The following is a 14,645-nucleotide window of genomic DNA, read 5'->3' as shown; positions in this document are numbered from 1 at the left end:
AATACAGCTTGGCAAGGGGCATGGCTAGTTCTGGAGCTCAAGTCTTTAGTACAACCGGGATGGCGAACGGGCCCATAGCCTTTGCTGTATCCGGTGCACTCAGCCATTCCTTCATATCACATGGAGTGAATTGAAATGGCTGAAGACTGGCATCTATGATGGTGGTGACCTCAGATGATGATAGATCAAGATAAATCATCCACTTGGCACTTCTGGCTGAAGCTAGTCTTTTGCACTGATGTGCTGGACTCCGCTTTTATTGAGGATGTTGATTCTTCTGACATCTCCTCCTCCCATTAGTTAATTGTCAACCACCTTCATGACTGATTTAAAATTCTTTCATGCGCTGTGTGTCGCTAGCAAGGCCAGCATTTATTTCCCATCCCTAATTGCCCTTAAACTGAGTGGCTTGCTAGACCATTTGAGAGAGCAGTTAAGAGACAACCACATTGCTGTGGATCTGGAGTCACATGTTGGCCAGACCAGGTAAGGACAACAGATTTCCTTCCCTAAAGGTCATTGGTGAACCAGATGAGTTTTTACGACAATCGATGATAGTTTAATGGCACCCCACACCATTACTGAGACTAGCTTTCAATTCCAGATTTTTTAAATTAATTAATTGAATTTAACTTCCACCTGTGTCCCCAGGACATTAGCCTGGGCCTCTGGATCACCAGTCCAGTGACATTACCATTATGCCACTGAATGTGGCAGCATTGCAGAGCTTTGACCTGGTCCATTGGTGGTGGAATCGTTTAGCTCGGTCCAGAGCATGCTGCTTTCACTGTTCAGAATGCACATAGTCCTGTGTTGCATCACCACCAGACTGGCATCTTATTTTTAGGTTTGCCTGCTGCTGCTCCTGCATGGTCTCCTACACTCCACATTGAACCAGGTTTCGTCCCTTGGCTTGATGGTAATAGTACAGTGAGAGATATGCCAGGCCATGTGGTCACACAATGTAGTTAAATACAATTCTGCTTCGATGAGGCACTGTGGGCCATCAACAGATGTCCAGTTTTGAGCTTCTGGATCGGTTCTGAATCTATAACATTTAGCACTGTGATTGTGCCACACATGATGGAGGGTGTCCTCATTGTGGAGACGAAGTCCCGTCTTCACAAAGACTCCAACCAATACTGTCAAAATGCGCTGAGCTATGGGGAGGAGTCAGGAGAGTGGCACTAGGTAAGTTGCTCTTTTGCAGACATGACAGGCCAAATGGCTTCCTTCTGTGTTGGTAGATTGATGAGGACGAGATCAAGTAGATTTTTCCCTTGCGTTGATTCTCTCACCACCAGTCGCAGGTCCAGTCTGGCAGATATGTCCTTCAGGACTCAGCCAACTCAGTCAGTTGTGGTGCTACCGAACCACTCTTGGTGATTGACATTGAAGTCCCCCAGAGTACATTCTGTGCCCTTGCTAAACCTTGGTGTCTCTTCCTGTCACTGGTCACACTCCCTTCCATATAGACCATGTACTTAAAGAGCAGAATGTGCCCTAATAGGCCAAATGGGAATTCAGAACTAAGGTTGGGTACCAGCATATCTCAGGCCTGGCCTTTTTCTAAGCCATTCTGCTGGACCCCTGTCGGAGTTAAATCAGGTTTCATACTGAATCCTCACATTTCAGGGCAATATTCACCCTCAGCAAGCACCTCGCCTGCCTAAAATGATCAAATATTAGTCTTGTTCAGAAAATAGTCTTAAAATGGAGATGACAGTTTGATTTGCTGGTGAAAAAATATTCTTTTTGTCTCCTTAATTACATTTTGCTCCATGGATTAACTAGCTTTAATGTGTGGTCTCATTTTTTTTGTCCCTGCCAATATTTCCCTTCATTATTCTTGGTTGCAGATGGCATTTAAATTGCACCATAGAAAGTGGTGAGGATGCATGTCCCTTTAGGGTTCTAAGCACACAGTAAAATTTAGATGAAGTAGAGAACCTTATGAAAACTCCACAGATGCAGGTTCAATGACAGCTGATGAGATGTCTCCATATCAGTCACTACTCCGGAGATCTGGATACATAGACACCTCCACATGTATCTGGACATATCAGAAAAAAACCTATCCTTGGTGTCTCTGCTTTACCAAGACAGACTATCAGAGTTCTGCCATTTGGTGCTGAATGACCTGGGACATCTGAAACAGGGACAGCTCATCCTGTGAAAGTAACAGTTACTACCACATGAAACTTTCATGGATGTGGATTCTTCCAAGCCACCCCTGAATGCATCTGCAATATCAGGCAGTCTAGTGTATGCATGCATTGAGCAAGTAGCAAACACTATGATTGCATGGTGCAACACCTTCACCACTTTCCCTGTGGCGAGAAGGCAGTTGGAAACCAGTTGGTAGGGTTTCCTCAAGTACTCACCATTTCAGATGGTACCAATGATTGTATCAGGGCTCCACATAGCAAACCTGTGGCCTACATGAACATGTGTTTACACTCAAATAATATTCAAGTAATATCTGACCACAGAAATACTGCCTTGCAAGTCAACGGTCATTACATGGAAGTTCACATTATGCCTCTTAAGAGACCAGCGATAACTTTTATATCCATAGCTGCTGACCCCAGAGAAATCCCATTAACAGCAGCAGAGAACCTGGGGCTGGAAGCCAGCACATCAATTTGACATTCCATACCCACCATCTCAACCTGCTAGAATATCAGCCAGCTTTGGTGCAATGAAAGACTCTGTGCAAAGTGATAAATATGCACAGTGCTTTAGATGGCACTTCCCAGAAGGTGTAGGCGTTTCCAGTTTAGGTGCATGCCACACTTCATACAGCTTGCAAGAATGTATATAAAAATGAGGAATGCACTTATCAGGGTTAAAACAAAGGTATCAGCAAACTTCATCCCTATTTTCTGCCAAATATGAAGGATCAGAGTGACAGTATTGGCTTATTTGGCAGCCTCCATTTCTGCTGACTTGCATCTTTGCTTTTACTGGAGGATGATTGCCAGTCTCAAACAGGGGCCATCTTCCTTTGGAACAACATCAGCAACAAAACTCCCAATTCTTTGCCTTGAAAAGGAGCAGAGTTGTCAAACTGACTCTGCTGTGCCGATGTGAACAATTACTCAACTTTCAACACAACTTACCTGTTATAATTTGAAATCCATATATTCAAATTTAAAAATGATATATTTCATTTATTCCTTGAAATTATGTTCCACCCCATTTTTGAAGTCCTCAGATTATATCGCACCTCAGGTAATCTGTTTCCAGACCTCAGCCTCTACCAGTCCATAACCGGCTGCTAGGTTCTCAGAATATGGAGAACACAAGCAAGGCTGCATTTACTGCCTATCCTTAGTTACCCTGAGAAGGTGGTGCTGTTCATTTTTCTTCAACTGCTGCAGTCCTTGTGATGATGGTGCTGTCACAGTAATGTTATTGGGAATTCCAGGATTGTAACCAGACATAATATGTACTGTATTTCCAAGGCAAACTGGTAGGAGATTCATGCACGACAATTAGGTGCTAGCACTCACACCTCTGAGTCAGAAGGCCATGGGTCCATTCCAGAGACGTCAGTATATAATCTAGGCTGAGATTCCAGTGCAGTACCGAGGGAGCACTGCACTGAGAGTGCTGCTGTCTTTTGGATGAGATGTTAAACAAAAGCCCCATATGCCCACTTGGGTGTATGTAAAAGATCCCATGGTACTATTTCAAAGAAGAGTTTTCCCTGATATCCTGATCAATATTTCTCCTTCACCCAACATCACAGACAGATTATCTGATCGTCACATTGCTGTTTGTGGGACCTCAGTGTGCAAATTGGCTGCTGCATTTCCACATCATATCAATGACTACATTTCAAAAGTATTTTATTAGCTGTAAAGTGCTTTGAGATACCTTTAAGTTGTGAAAGGCGCTATATAAATTCAAGTCTTTCAATTGTTCAGGGTGATTTCTATATTGATTGTTCCAGTCATCCATTTTGAAAACTACCTATCATTTGGTAACGTCCATTGACAACCTGACTGAGGCGGTGAACTCACAGCTTGTGAAATTCCTAGTATCTACCGTGTGGTGCAGTGTGCTAACACATCTGGCTTGAGGCAAAGTCAGAATTTTTAATTCCTGAGCATGCCAGGAACCGTTTGATATTTTCTTTAATATAATGTGAAACTTTAATTTTAACATTTAAGTTGAAAACTGGTAATTATTTCCCCAAGTCACTGTGTGGTTGCTAATTTGGGCATGACCACTTTCAAAGCCCTCATTTTCAATTCATTGAGTCTACAATTTAAAAAAATTATTCAATAATCAACCAGTTTCTGGCTAAATTAAGCAAAACTGGAGAAAGTGAAGCAAATCAAAAGTCAACCACTTACCAGCTGACAGTGATGATTCTCTTCTTGCAGAACCACAGGATGCTAATTAGAAGACCCAGGAGTTCTACTCAGGCCACCTTTCCAGACCTCACTGATTCAGATAATTGTAAAGTAAAGTTGTCACAGGTTAATTCAAATACAGCAGAGGCTATTAACTGTTGAAGAGCTGATTGGATCCCAGCATTTGGTCACAAGAACACAAGAAATAGGAGCAGGAGTAGATCATATGGCCCATCGAACCTGCTCCATCATTCGACTCCACTTTCTTGCCCGCTCGACATATCCCCTGATTCCGAGACCCCAAAATTCTGTCTATCCCAGCCTTAAATGTATTCAATGATGGAGCATCCACAACCCTCTGGGGTAGAATTCCAAAGATTCACAACCCTTTGAGTGAAGTAATTTCTCATCTCAGTCCAAAATGATCAGCCCCTTATCCTGAGACTGTGTCCCAGTGTTTTAGATTCCTCAACCAGCAGCAACAATCTCTCAATGTCTACCTTTTATTTATTTATTTTTTATTTACAGATACAGCACTGAAACAGGCCCTTCGGCCCACCGAGTCTGTGCCGACCATCAACCACCCATTTATACTAATCCTACACTAATTCCATATTCCTACCACATCCCCACCTGTCCCTATATTTCCCTACCACCTACCTATACTAGGGGCAATTTATAATGGCCAATTAACCTATCAACCTGCAAGTCTTTGGCATGTGGGAGGAAACCGGAGCACCCGGAGGAAACCCACGCAGACACAGGGAGAACTTGCAAACTCCACACAGGCAGTACTCAGAATTGAACCCGGGTCGCTGGAGCTGTGAAGCTGCGGTGCTAACCACTGCGCCACTGTGCCGCCCTAATCCTGCCTCTTCAGAATCTTGTATGTTTCAATGAGATTGCTTCTCATTCTTCTGAACTCTAGAGAATATAGGCCCAATTTACTCAGTCTCTCATCATAGGATAATACCAGGGACCAATTTAAGTGAACCTTCGCTGTACCGTCTCCAATACAAGTATATCCTTTCTTCAATGTGGAGACCAAAATCTGCACAGTATTCTAGAAGTGGTCTCACCAAAACCCTGTACAATTATAACAAGTCGTCTTTATTCCTGTATTCCAATTCCCTTGCAATAAAGGCTAACATGCCATTTGCCTTCCTAATTGCTTGCTGTGCCTGCCAGCTAACCTTTTGTGTTCCTTGTATGAGCACACCCAAGTCTCTTTGACCAGCAACACTTACAAGTTTCACACCTTTTAAAAAATATTCTGCTTTTCTATTATGAACAAAGTGAATAACTTCACACTTCCCTACATTATACTCCATCTGCCATCTTGTTGCCTAATCACTTAACCTGTCTACATCCCTTTGTATCCGCTGTGTCCTCCCCACAGCTTACCTTTCCATCTACATTTGTATCATCAGCAAACTTAGATACATTACTCTCAGTCTCTTCACCTAACTCGTTAATAGATTGTAAATAGCTGAGGTCCCAGCACTGATCCTTGTGACATTCCACTATTCACTGCCTGTCAACTTGAAAATGCCCCGTTTAAGCCCACTCTTTGCTTCTTGTCCATTAACCAATCCTCTATCCATGCTAATATATTACCCCCAACTCCATGAGCCCTTATCTTGCTTTTTGCGTGGCACCTTATCAAATGCCTTTTGGAAATGCTGGTATACTACATCTATTGGTTCCCTTTTATCTACCCTTCTAGTTACATCCTCACAAAACTCTAAAATTTGGCAAACAGTATTTCCCTTTAGTAAAACCATGTTGACTTTTTCTAATCATACAAGTGCATTGTTAAGACCTCCTTAATAATAGATTGCAGCATTTTCCCAACAATTGATGTTAGGCTAACTGGCCTGTAGTTCCTTGTTTTTTCTCTCCCTCCTTTCTTGAAAAGCAGTGTAACATTTTCCAACTTTCAATCTGATGGGACCATTCCCGAATCTATGATCCTGTGCCATAAATTAGACCGTCAATGGAGAGACTGTAGAAATGAATTCGAAATTCAGAGATAGGTAGCTGGATTTTCAGCAGCCCTTAATAAGATGATAGACACTGAATAAAGACCTTTTTTGTCACATAGTCATACTAGGTATTCACAGAATTGTTACAGCACAGGAAGTCATTGGGCCTGTCGTGTCTGTGCTGACTTCTTCCCATAGTCCTGCACATTCTTCATTTTCAGATAACAATCCAATTCCCTCTTGAATGTCGCGATTGAACCTGCCTCCACCACTCTCAGGCAGTCCATTTCAGATCCCAACCACTTGCTGTGAGAAAATGATTTTCCTCATGTCGCCATTCCTTCTTTTGCCAATTACCTTAAATCTGTGCCCTCTCGTTTTTGATCCTTCCATCAATGGGACCATGGTTTCACTGCAGTGTAGATTGCAAGAGACTGTAAGAATTCCTCCTTGAAGGGGCACCTTTGCTGCTGCCTGCAGATAAATCATCTTTATTGGACCCAAAGCACTGGGTGACTGTGACAAAGATAAAGCATCCCTCCTCAACTTGTCTACAGCCTTTAACATGACTGACCACACCATCCCCCTCCAATGCCTTTCCACCATTGTCTAGCTGGCTGGGACTATGTTCACTTGGTTCCAATCTTATTTATCCAGTCATAGCCAGAGTCATCTGCAATGTCTTCTCTTCCCACTCCCGCATTACGTCTGGTGTTCTCCACTGCCCCACCAGCCCCCCCCCCCCACCCCCCAAGGATCTATCCTTGGCCACCTGCTGTTTCTCATCTACATGCTGCCCCTCAGTGACATCATCCAAAAACAGTGTTAATTTCCACATGTACACTGATGACCCTCCACCGTTTCAAAGTTGTCAGACTGCCTGTCTGGCAGCCAGTACTGGATCAGCAGTAACTTCTTCCAACCAAATATTGGGAAGACTGAAGCCATTGTCTTCACTCTCTAGCTACCAACTGCAATCCTCTACCTAGCAACTAGCTGAGGCCGAAACAGACTGCGTGCAACCTCAGTGTTATATCTGACTGAGATTCTGACCATATGTCCACATCATCACTAAGACTGCCTAATTCCACCTCCATCCCTGCCTTAACTCATCTGCTGCTGAACCCTCACCCATACCTTTGTTACCTCCAGACTTGACTATTTCAATGCACTGCTGGCCAGCCTCCCATAATCTGCTCTCTATAACCTTGAGGTCATCCATAATTCTATTTCCTGTGTCTCAAGTCACACCAAGTCCTGTTCACCTATCACCCCTGAGGTCACTGATCTACATTGGCTCCCAGTTGAGCAACACCTCAATTTTAAAATTCTCATTCTTGTTTTCAAATCTCTCTATGCCCCTATCTCTGTAATCTCCTCCAGCCCCACAATCCTCCAACATATCTGCACTCATCTAATTTTAGTCTCTCGATTTTAATTGCTTCATTATTGGTGGCCATGTCTTCAGCTGCCAAGGCCCTAAGCTCTGGAATTACCTCCCTAAACTTCTCCACCTCTCTTTACTCCTTTAAGACACACCTCAAAACCTACCTCCTTGATCTGCCCTAATATCCCATGTGGCTTGGTGTCAAATTTTATTTTTTAATGCTCCTGTGAAGTAGCTTGGGACTTTCTGCTATATTAAAACAATTTGTTATTGTGTCAAAAGATATAATGGGAGATCTATGTACATGCATTAGACTCTCTATCAACTGTCACTATTATTTATGTGCTGCTATTGATTTTTAAATGGAGATATTCAAGTTCATCTTTTGCATTTTAATTCCCATTCTTGTTCTGCCGAACTCAATATCTGGAGCCAATACAGTAGACATGCATTCTCCTCCCAAATTCCCCTATAACCGCCAATGTTGACAACAGTGCAAGATTATATCTGTCCCCAACTATGTTTGCTGTTTCCCAAATTTGTTTGAAATCCTCAGATGTTTTGCAGCTCCCTCTGTCATACTACATCCACCCTCACTACTCTATAGCTAACTGGAATGCTAAGCAAAAGCATATTCCTTTAATGCCAGACACTCCCTCCTTGACAAAGAATATTGCTCAATCCGCTAAAGGAGATACGCTGCAACTAAGTGTTTCATATTATTATAACTGAGAACATACAAGCAGGGTGGGTATAGCAATGGTATCTTCACACCCAAGAAAGATAGTGTGTGTATTGGAAGTCACAGCTGTATACTTTATTTCCTGTACTACCTTCTCCTGGTGGTCATGCTCTGTGCAATTGTGCCTATTCATTTTCCATTTATTCTCATGAAACCTCATCCAGCCTGCTTGTTATAGATGGCCTTTGGTTTCCTTAGTCCATCCAGTTATTTGAGTGTTTGCATTCAATACTCTATGTGCCATGCTTTCAGTGAGAAAGAAAAGGAATGCTGTTGAGAGTTAGGGCTATCCCAAACTCCACAGCATAAGTAAAGCAGCTTTGTAAGTTGTGCATGCACAATGTAGGCTTGAACAGAAATTTGGAAATCCACAAGGCTGTACCTTCAGCTACCTTGGCCCCAAGCACTGGCAGTCCCTCAATAAACCTCCCTCTCCACCTTCAAGATGCTACTTAAAACCTACCTCTTTGACCAAGCGCCTGTCCTAATATTTTCATATGTGGCTCATTGTTAAATTGTTTGGTAATGCTCCTGTGAAGTGCCTTGGGACATTTTACTACTTCAAAGACACTGTGCAAATGAAAGCTGTTGTTGTATGTTAGATATCCCATTTGGGAGTTCTGCGCGAGTTGGCCATGACGGATTGGGAAACGTTACTTAAAAGGGATGGTGGATAGGCAAAGGCAAACATTTAAAGAGCACATGGATGAACTGCAACAATTGTTTATCCCTGTCTGGCACAAAAGTAAAACAGGAAAGGTAGCCAAACCATGGCTTACAAGGGAAATTAGAGATAGCATTAAATCCAAGGAAGAGGCATATAAATTTGCCAGGAAAAACAACAGACCTGAGGATTGGGAGCAGTTTAGAATTCAGCAAAGGAGGGCCAAGGGATTAATTAAGAAGGGGAAAACAGAGTAAGAGAGCAAGCTTGTGGGGAACATAAAAACTGACTGTAAAAGCTTCTATAGGTATGTGAAGAGAAAAAGATTGGTGAAGACAAATGTAGGTCCCTTACAGTCAGAAACAGGGGAATTTATTATGGGGAATAAAGAAATGGCTGACCAACTAAATGCATACTTTGGTTCTGTCTTCACAAGGGAGGACACAAATATCATACCAGAAATGTTGGAGAACACAGGGCTTAGTGAGAGAGGGGAACTGAAAGAAATCAGTATTAGTAGAGAAATGGTCTTGGGGAAATTGACGGGATTGCACGCCGATAAATCCCCAGGGCCTGATGGTATGCATCCCAGAGTACTTAAGGAAGTGGCCCTAGAAATAGTGGATGCATTGGTGGTCATCTTCCAAGATTCTATAGACTCTGGAACAGTTCCTACAGATTGGAGGGTAGCTAATGTAACCCCACTATTTAAAAAGGGAGGTAGAGAGAAAGCAGGGAATTAGAGACCCGTCAGCCTGACTTCGGTAGTGGGGAAAATTCTAGAGTATTTAGAGTATATAGCAGAGCACTTCGAGAACAGGGATAGAATCAGGCAGAGTCAGCATGGATTTACAAAAGGGAAATCGTGCTTGACAAATCTACTAGAATTCTTCGAGGATGTAACTAGTAGAGTTGATGAGGGGGAGCCAGTGGATGTGGTTCATTTGGACTTTCAGAAGGCTTTCGACAAAGTCCCACATAAGAGATTAGCATGTAAAATTAAAGCGCATGGGATTGGGGGTAGTGTATTGCGACGGATAGAAAATTGGTTGGCGGACAGCAAACAAACAGTAGGGATAAATGGGTCTTTTTCTGAATGGCAGGCAGTGACTAGCGGGGTACTGCAGGGATTGGTGCTAGGACCCCAGCTATTCACAATATACATTAATGATTTAGATGAGGGAACTAAACGTAATATCTCCAAATTTGCAGATGACACAAAACTGGGTGGGTGAGTTGTGAGGAGGATGCAGAGAGGCTTCAGGGTGATTTGGACAAGTTGAGTGAGTGGGCTAATGCATAGCAGATGCAGTATAATGTGGATAAATGTGAGGGTATCCACTTTGGTAGCAAAAACAGGAAGGCAGATTATCTGAACGGCTATGAACTGAGAGGGAAATATGCAGCGAGACCTGGGTGTTCTCGTACAGTCGCTGAAGGTAAGCATGCAGGTGCAACAGGGGGTAAAAAAGGCAAATGGTATGTTGGCCTTCATAGCGAGAGGATTCGAGTAGAGAAGCAGGGATGTCTTGCTGCAATTATACAGGGCCTTGGTGAGACCACACCTGGAATATTGTGCGCAGTTTTGGTCTCCTTATCCGAGGAAGGATGTTCTTGCTATAGAGGGAGTGCAGCAAAGGTTTACCAGACTGATTCCTGGGATGGCGGAACTGACATATGAGGAGTTGAGTCGGTTAGGACTATATTTGCTGGAATTCAGAAGAGTGAGGGGGGATCTCATAGAAACCTATAAAATTCGAACAGGACTTGACAGGGTAGATGCAGGAAGGATGTTCCCGATGGTGGGAGGAGTCCAGAACCAGGGGTCATAGTCTAAGTCTAAGGACTGAAATGAGGAGAAATTTCTTCACCCAGAGAGTGGTGAGCCTGTGGAATTCGCTACCACAGAAAGCAGTTGAGGCCAAAACATTGTATGTTTTCAAAAAGGAGCTAGATATAGCTCTTGGGTCTAAAGGGATCAAAGGGTATGGGGCGAAAGCTGGAACAGGCTACTGAGTTGGATGATCAGCCATGATCATAATGAATGGCGGAGCAGGCTCGAAGGGCCTACTCCTGCTCCTATTTTCTATGTTTCTATGCAAAAAGAAATTATCTGGCCTAATCTACCCCTTATTTGGACCCTAATATCTCAACAAAGGGAAAATCAATTTTGATATTGATGGATGTCGTCACTGAGAGAATTGAAAATCAGGTTAGTCAGAAAATTAAAATGCTGAATATTTGTATTAGCCCTGGAGTCAAAGTGACCACTGTTTGGAAAGGAATCATATGAACAAAGTCAATTTTCTGCATTAAAGCAAAAGAACATGTCAAAGATAATTCCCTTGTGGTAGAAGTAAATGTATCTGCACCTTACAGTGAAAACAAACAGCTCCATCCAAAGAGTGTGTTTATTAGAACCCCTCAGGGACTCTAAACCCCAAACCAGAGGAGGAAATAGTTCAATATCACCCAGGTCACAGAGAAAAAAAAGGTAGACAGAGGGAGACAAAGGAAGAGGAGATAAACACTGGAAGTGAGAAATGGAGAGATAAAGAACAGAAAGGGGTGGGGGTAAAGAAACCAAAACAGAGAAAAGGGTGAGGGAAATGGAAATACAAGATTCAAAGCAAGCAGGAGAGAGAAAAACCACAGGGGGAAGAAAAAGGTACATAGAAACAAAGGGATATAAAAAGGCAAATGGAAAGAACAGATAGGCAGGATAAGAGATGAAAGAAGAGGGAGGGCAGAATTTTACTGGCCCACAGTGGGGGCCCCGGGATGGAAAGGCAGCCTGCACGTCCCAAACGATCTCCCCGGAGCAGTCTCCCCTCTCAGCTCCATGAAATCTTCACTTTTTAAAAAAAAACTTACTTGTCACAGGCTTGAAGTCTCCTGCCAGCCTCAGCAGCGGCCATCTCTCCCGGTGGCGCTGCCGTGGCTTCAGAGCTGTCGACCCTCAGATTGGGCTAGCAGCATCAGAAGCCCACCTACACGCAGTCCTTAAAAGCAGGCCCACAGGCAGCAAATTAGGAGGCCAGTCCTGCTGCACGCAATTGCAGGCTTGGGACCTGTGTTTTGCCCTGACGTCGGGTCCTGAAGCACAAGGTAAAATTCAGCCCAGAGATCTTGACAGAAACACAGACAAAGAAATATCACAGTAAGTTTGAATAGAGCCCTTTCACTTGCTTGATAGATGCAGAAATGGTGCTGTTTCCTAAATTTATTTAGCTTCTCTGAGCAGCAAGGAAACTGTGGATTTGTTTGGGCGTGATGCTACAAATAGAGGCCAAAAGCTCCTAAGAGTAGTAACCCTTCGGGAGTGGCAGGCAGATGAAGGGGAAGTGGACTATAAGAGGTCCCCATGCTGTAATAAGAGTACAGCTGTCACAGGTGAAAGGGCAATGCCAGAAAAAAAAAATCAACATCAAATCAGGTGTAAAGTATCATGTGACTAGTACCATAGCAACACAAAGTACATTTCGTACTTGCAACTAATAGATAACAACATCTTATATAACCCAAGTTGGGTTCCATATTATTGCTGTTAATACTGTTCAGTTAACATCAATTAACCTTTGCTCCATATCACAATGGCTCTTTAATTAAGCAGATTCCAGGTCAGTATCACTGCTGACATATCACAGCATGAAAAGTAGCCAAGAATCAATTTAAAAGGGCAGGGTTTAAAGGAAAATAAATGTTCAGGAAGCAGTGCTATGCAACGATGTGAAAAAAAAAGCATTGTTTTGTAACATCACTGCATTCTTCATTAATGACAAGGATAATCCACTTTAATCATACAGTGATAATGCAGAAGCACTCATTACATCTGATGTGGTTACTGTGAATATTGGATATTTCAGTTAATTACTGATGATCTTAGAAGCTTATTTGCATCTCGGGCATTGCTTTTAAAAAAAACAAACATGGGAGTCACTTTCTGGAGACAGGGAGGGAATGCAGTTCCCTCATCCAATAAGAGTATTTAAAAAAGGGCTGCATAGTCTAAGCAGTGATCAGTGTAGTATTTAAAATAAAAATCAGTTTATGATCAGCTCCAAGGCCTTCAGCATGGCTGATTTCTCTATGGAATGACCCCTAACCTCCTACCCTTTTCATAATTCTGATATGCAGATGATACATTTGCTATATTTGAATCTGCAGCTACATACAAGAATTTCCTTACACACCTTAGTGTGCTCCATCCCACACTCAAATTCACCTTTGAAATGGAACAGTCTAATGAGTTCCCTTTCCTCAATGTGCTGGTTGAGAAATTCGCTAATGGGTTCTCTGCTACTGTCTTCCACCAGCTACCTTCACTGGTCAATATACGCTTTGGGATTCCTACAGCTCCACGTGCTTTAAGATTGGCCTCATTGGAAATCTTGTAAATAGGGCCCGAGCCATTTGCTCACCGTACAAGCTTAACGTCTAAATAGGGCGAGCAAAGCTATCCTGCAGGATAATGGCTACCACGATCAGATCATTGCTCATTGTGTATAGTGCATACTCACAAATTAGCCTAAGGCTGCCACTTTCGGAGCTGAAATGTGCCCAGTCTACCTCAAATTACCATGGAAGGGTAAGGCAACTCAACAGATGAAGCTAGCCATACTCAACCAGCCCATACTTGCAAAACGCAGAACACAATGTCTAATGTTAGATATGATTCTGCGATTGGACAGCACCTACTGAGCAATCCTGAGTGTGCTAAGAATTACACTAGCAACCAATTTAAGATCATCAGTCAGGCTCACAATGCAGCTCATTTATGCCTGCTGAAAGCTACATATATTCATACAGAGGGACCCGTCCTCTGCAGGAAAGCAGAACATGTCTAGGCATTGTGCTTTTTTTGAATTAAACAAAAGCATGGAGCATAATAGTTCCCTGGTGCATTTACCGTGGCAATGCCACAACTTTGACCTTGCCAACCAATCAGCACCCTTTTCTCATGCAGTATAAATTGTTGCTCCCTTTGAAATTTGGCATTCTTGCATCTGTTCTGATGAGTGCAAGAAAAGCTTCGACAGCATGTCACTTTTATCAGCAATACTCAAATTCTGTACTACCAAGTGACTATATGCACAAAATTCAAGTATATTTTTAAAAACAAGCACTGAAATGGTTAAAGATACTAGACCTAGTTAGGATTAAAATTAATAGCATTTTAAAAACTTAGTTAAAAAATTAACAGATGGCAATTTACAGCTCCATGGCACTACAACCAGTAAATACAAGAAAAGCTTGACATATTTAGATGGCAGCGGGCCACACAAAGTCCTAATACAAGCTTTTGACATCATTCAGCCTTGCTTCTTTATATCATCAGAAGCCCTTGATCTCATTGTAACATTCTCTCATTCTTCAATGTGAAAGAGGTGAATATTGATGGACCATGCAGTTTGCCTTCCCTTTGCAAGTAGCACATACCCAAGGGGCATATTGAGCCAGTCCGTGGAACCAGTCTGTTTAAAAACGACCTTACAGATTAACT

Source organism: Heterodontus francisci, chromosome 17 (genome assembly GCF_036365525.1).
Source record: "Heterodontus francisci isolate sHetFra1 chromosome 17, sHetFra1.hap1, whole genome shotgun sequence".
Classification (NCBI taxonomy): Eukaryota; Metazoa; Chordata; class Chondrichthyes; order Heterodontiformes; family Heterodontidae; genus Heterodontus; species Heterodontus francisci.
Note: the sequence above shows the minus strand (reverse complement) of the source record.